This window comes from Magnolia sinica, chromosome 8 (genome assembly GCF_029962835.1).
Source record: "Magnolia sinica isolate HGM2019 chromosome 8, MsV1, whole genome shotgun sequence".
NCBI lineage: Eukaryota > Viridiplantae > Streptophyta > Magnoliopsida > Magnoliales > Magnoliaceae > Magnolia > Magnolia sinica.
Genome location: NC_080580.1, coordinates 43,419,988 through 43,426,458, shown reverse-complemented (window position 1 = coordinate 43,426,458; position 6,471 = coordinate 43,419,988). Strand labels below are relative to the sequence as shown.

General features: G+C 38.3%; 1 pseudogene; it reads right to left on the bottom strand.

Annotated features, from left to right (window-relative positions):
• Positions 1 to 681: 681 nt before the first annotated feature.
• LOC131254246 (PI-PLC X domain-containing protein At5g67130-like) lies at positions 682 to 6,218 on the bottom strand (annotated as a pseudogene).
• Positions 6,219 to 6,471: the final 253 nt, after the last annotated feature.

The following is a 6,471-nucleotide window of genomic DNA, read 5'->3' as shown; positions in this document are numbered from 1 at the left end:
TTGATTGCTTATGAGTTTATGTAACCACTCCAAAAGGCCACTGCATAGAGCAACCTCTATTTTTAACCACCTTACCAAGGGTAGTTGATTCAACATATAGATTATGGGCAGGTAGAAACCCAATTATCCTTCAGCTAATGACAACCACATTAGCTTTAGCTACAGGCATGGTGTGCCATAACAACCTTTACATAATGGTAACAGTGGCATCAGTGGCATTTTACTGGGTTGTAATTTGCAAAGTAAAGTATAATAGTGGCATCAGTTACATTTCATGAGAAAATGCAACGAAATTGAGCCCCTATGAAAGTGTTGTACCTTGCATCTATTAATAGATTGAGTAATTGCCAACGGATCAACCTTGATCATCTCCCATTTTGATATTCTCTGCACAATGGATCCCAAAACGCTTTGAATGTGAGATGTGTTTCCAAGATATTGAAATACTAGGAATATTAATGACTTAAATAAAGGGCAACATCATGTGGCCCAAGACAAACAACCTAATCCACCATCTATACATTTCATAGTGAGATGACAGAATTTTAGCAACCAAAATCTCACCAAAGAATGATCCAGCATCAAATCAAAATCGACCGAACAAAATTTAATGAGCAAAGCTTCTAACATACCAACTAAGAATTGCAAAATGCACTTCATGTGTAGCCAGTGCAAGCATGATCAAGTCAGCATCCTGAAATGACAAATGCAGAAAGTCATGTCAAGAAGCCAAGAAAATAGACATAAAAGCTTGCAGACAGCTAGATATCTGAGACAAAAGGTGGAGACATTTACCAACCTTTACAAGTAATGTTGTGTATTCGGGTTAAACCCTGGTAGATTTCTTTGCAAGCGAATGTACGACATTATCTTATGCTCCCCCTCACCCAACATATTGGCATAAAAAAGAATAACCTTTGAAATTACCATGAAGTCAGAGTTGCATAAAGATTCCAGAGCCAAAGAAGAAATAGGAGAGAATAAATCAATGGTAACAGATAGATTTTTGTGTGTACCTTGATGCCACGCCACCCTGGATCCATGAACAAATACCTAAATGCATATAAAAGAAACACAATTCTTTATCATGCTTCCATGTTTCCATTTCCATCTTTAATGAAAGTGAGATCTCATGCATTACCTTGTAGAAATCAACAGCAATGAAGTTGGACCATCGTTTGCTTGCTGCTTCATGACATGTACTAGTCATGCTAGCAAGTGGAGTTAAGTTGTCCTTGCAAGCTGTTGCTAAATCAAGATTGTCAGGAAAATAGTTCTCTAAAACAAGGGATCTTGTTGTTGTGTTCATGGGAGATGAATCCGCATGATTAGGACAAGAACCCGCCTTCATCCCATTGTCACCATCTGCAGTTTCAGCCCAATCACCAAAACCAATAAAAAGAGAATCAGCAATAGCTTCACATGTTTTCTACTCCTGTGCATCAGAAATTCAAATTAGACAATGTTTCCTATTTTGATGTATTTTATATCAATTTCATTTTATCTCCAAAACAAATTTGATTCAAGGAGAAAAAACAGAAATTTTATATTTTTACTGAATTTCATTAACAGTGCAGACCTCCTTATGAGGCCGCATTCGCCAACCTGCAGAGAGCATTAAAGCATGCATCAAGCGGTCCACACTAATAAATAGCCAGGTTCGAAAATCACGCCACTTCACTCATCAGGTGTAACACACATTTAAAAAGAACGATGAACATTTTAAAAGAATTACCAGGAGTCCACATTCAACTAAAGCACGTGGCCTGCCCAATGAGTGTATAAGCTTGATTCTCAGGCCACATCATCTACACGGCAAGGTCCATGTTATGCACGGCTCTAACATCAGGGATGGATGCACGTGGGCTTAGCAAAGCATGTACTAAATTTCTACAGCAAAAAGAATCATCTGTCTATCTATGATAGTTCCACTGCAAGATCTGCATGGGATATACATTTATGAAAGGAGAGAAAATAGGGCTTACATTGGTTTTCTACAACGTATCTCCACTCATAGGCAATGCCTTCAGAAGCCTCCTTGGTTGATTTGAGGTGAAGACCAACAAACGCTGGCTCTTACTAATCATATCATCGATGATGGGCCAATCCTGCCCATTTTGGCATCCCTGATACCGAAAACCAAAATTTCCTAAGGCCGACAGCGTTAAATACGTTAGTTAGGCCTTATGGGGATGTGATATAATCTTCTACGAAGATTGTGATGATCTCCGAAGGGTTGGCATCAAGGAACACTTGAATTTCTTTCAGCACGTTAATAGCAGGTTGCTGTTAATCAGATAAGTTAATCAGAATTCAATCATTTTATTAGATTTATATAAAAGGAATCTGCTGCGACTTACGAATGCTGTGAAATTGTAGCATTGGCTTCCAAAGGAGTGGCACAACCAAATGTCATTGTTGAAGTCGTACATGTCAAGCATCAACCCTCTAACACCATTCTGCAATGATACAGAGTATAAATAACAACAACTAGAAAAAAACATCTTTTTTTCATTCCCTTTTTTCTTTTTGCAAAAAAATAATATTATATTTGTTAAGAGGGACATCTTGTTCATGAACATTAAACATTATATAGTAGCGAGCATATAAATCATATATATCTTCTATTTAATTGGTATACAAACACATTTATCTGAACTGCTCAACCGATGTTCAACTCCTTCATGGGCCATTTCCAAAAATTTCATTGACTGAATGATCCAATTGTTTGCTTGCTGCACCCTTTTTTTTAGGGGCAGTAGATTCTAATTTCTGCCGATCATCTAGACAGCCCATAATGAAAAGATAATGTTGTGACTTCTAGGCTATGGGAACAATTAAGAGGCGGTCCATTAAATGGATAGTCTGGATCAACCAGCACACACAAGTTAGAGGGTAGACATGTGGACATAGGAACCATAACAAATGGAAAAGGACTAAAACATGCTACTATCTTCCAAAAGAAAACACATATTAGCAACGGGCATGAGAAGACCTCACACAACAACTAGTTGGTCCATAGTGTTATTGTCCAATGAGCTCATAATTATCAACATGCATGCAACATCCAACTTAACCACCTGATGAATTAATTTGTTTTGATCTTTACATTACAGTGGGGCAACCTTTCAATGGGTTACATGTCACATACACAAGACACATAGGCAATTGTGCAGTAGGTGGATAATAACACTATCATCCAATTAGTTGGGTGTCAATGCAACTTGTTGGACAATAAAATATTCATCCAACTAGAGCATAATGGCATTGTCTCATGTATGAATGACATCCAATTCATCTAAAAGGTTGGGCCCACCATGAAGATTATCTACCAAAAAAATAGGCCAGTGGCTCAGAGTTCAAAGCAAGGTTTGCCATAGCAGCTGTTACAGTAACAGAGGCAACCATTACATGTTATGAGATTATAACGGTCGTTATGAAACAAAATGACCCGTTACGGAGACAATATAGGTTTTTATCCCCCAAAAAAAAGTCGTAACAGTCATCACTGCCTGTATCATAATGGTAACAATGGTGGTTGTTACGGCCACCATTACAGTTACAGATACCTTAATTCAGTGGTGCTACCTTTTTTTCTATGGTTTAGCCCACATGATGAGTGGACCGACTTAATTTTTGGAAGAGTTGTTCTTTAAGGCGGGGTCAATCCTTTTGGACAGGTAAGATGCAGTGCAGTCATATGTTCTCCCCAAAATAAAAATAAAAATGTTTTGCTTATTTAAAAGTCGATTTCCTTTAAAAAGAGAAGATATAATGGAAAATCTTTTTGCTTACTTTAAAAGTCGATTTGCTTTATAAAAAGAAGATATCAATGAACTTCTTTGATGCAATTACACTAATGCACTAGCTAAACCATAATTCATCTTCCAACTAGTTACATGTGAGACTCCTCTTTAAATAGTTTAATAGCTAGTTATCCCAGCCTGTTATCCAGAATAGACCTGATATGTCCTCATAATGCTGACATAAAACCATGGATAGAGCAGGTGAAACCAGTATATGGTGGATTCATGCATCCTCCATGGTAAACGGGGTAGGGTGCAATAGCAATTGGACATAATTCATCTTGTGGCCACTGCCGGATGGAAAATCACATTGCTTGAATCATCTGAGCAATTGAATCATTCTAAAACAAGGTCGAAACAAAATATGGTTGACATTCAGTGCAGAAAAATTGTAGAAGTGATGGCTAGGATTATGCGATAGGTAAGTTACAATGGTCCATCAAGGATAATTGATAGAGCCAAGTCGACAGACAGTTCCAGTTGCCATGTTTACCCTGTCATGAGTACTATGGGGAAACAGAACTGCCACATTCCAGGGCCACCATCTCAACCAAACCATTTCCCTTGCAAATAAGATAAGTCCTGTCATGAGTCTGGATGGATTACATCTTATCAGATTTTTGTATCATCAACATGGCATAAACAGATAGCATGCCATTTCATCAAACAGATAACATGTCATTTCAAAAAACAATTAGCATGCCATTTCATCAAACAGATAGCATGCGTGAAATCTAGCCATTTCATCAACATGCGTGAAATCTAGCCATTTCATCAAACAGATAGCATGCGTGAAATCTAGCCATTTCATCAAACAGATAGCATGCATGAAATCTAGCCATTTCATCAAACAGATAACATTAATCTAAGCATACCTGTAAAGCAAAGAAAAAAGGGAGGGGTAGGCAGATTTGGGCGGGGTTTATTTGAGTATCTAAACCCAGTCTTCATCCATGTAACCATCTCTGGTACACGGATTCCATCCTTCAAAAAAGGAAAACATATAAAACACTAACCCTAAAAACAAAGGAAGGGAAAAGAAAATCAAATACCTGTTTGTGGATTCTTTAACTTCTTCAGCAATAGAGAAATGGGGCTGGAAGTAGCGGCAGGGGTAGGCAAATTTGAGGGGGGGTTTATCCTCTATGGCAGCAGCAGTGAGATCGAGTTGGGATTACTATTTGGGTAGGCGATTTGAGCAGGGGCTGCGATTTTGACAAGGGCAAGGGCTGTGATTTCGGGAGGAGCTTCACGGCTTCATTAGAGAGAGAGGGAGGAGAATGAGATGGTGGAGATGCATTGGAGAGAGAGTGATGAGAATGAGAGAGATGGAGTAGGTGAGGTAGGGAAAAAGAAGAATCAGGAGCAGAGATCGAGGGAGAGAGAGAGAGAGAGAGAGAGAGAGAGAGAGAGAGAGAGAGAGAGAGAGAGAGAGAATTGGGGTTTTAGATGGGCGCAGCTCTGTTTTGAGTGCGCGCTAATTTTGGGTGTCGAATTTTAAGGATAACGGATGGACGGTCCTGTCAGGGGTTACGTGGGGCCCACCATGACGTATGTGGTTTATCTATGTCATTCATTAATTTTCATAATGTTTTTTAGTTCATGATCCCAAAACTCAGGTAGATTGAAGGCCCAAGTGGACCACACCATAGGACGCACATGTGATTTAATCTCCATGTTTCCTACTCTGTGGTCTAGTTGAGCCTTCGATCTTCCTGATTTTTGGTTTCATGCCCTAAAATAATATTTCAAGATAGATGGACGGCTTAGATAAAATACATATATTTTTATGGGCCCTATAAAGCTCTTTACACGATCGTTAATTATTAATGGTGTGGCAAGCTTTTAGCTACGGATTAAATCCGTAGTAGATATAGCTACGGTTTATATCCGTAGCAAAAAGCTACCATAGTCCGTAGCGTTTGCTCAATTTTTTGGTAGTGTAAATAACACAAGACTAACATAATAAAGGAGATGAGTAGCAATGGCTAACTCAACAAAGAGGAGAGTGGCAATGGCTAACTAATAAAAAGGAGAGTGGTAATGGCCAACTCAACAAAGAGGAGAGTGACAATGGCTAACTCAACAAAGAGAAGAGTAGCAAGGGCTAACTCAACAAAATTAGTAACGGCAAGGGCAAGGCTTGTATCCAACGCCCCACATAAAAATAATGAAGATCACTCGTAATTAACATCATACCATTATTCCCAAGGATAAATAATTGTTGGTAGTAAATTAACAACTGCAGGGAGAGAATCATAATATCATAAAAGCAAAAGCACGTAAAAAGTAAGATAATTTATATCAACTTAAATTAAGGTAAGCTTAAAGGAATCCCTCACCTCTTACTTTGAAATGCCTTCTCATGTTGTTAGAACTTGGCGCACGCACTTTAAATTCAACTTCAACCATAGATTTATGCAAATCATATGATTAGGGTTTAATCTATGTGTAAGTTCAACTAATTATTAAAACTTAACATAATTTGTCATGTAAATGGCTGACTTACCTTGATTAACATCTAAATCTTAGCCAGAAAGCGAGTTCAGTGTTACTCTTTTACTGAGTCGACTCGGTCGGAGTCTACCCATGTTTTGGAACTTCAAGTTTGATTGAAGGTTTGGATGAAAATTTTGATTGAAATCTATCTCCTACAGAAGATCAC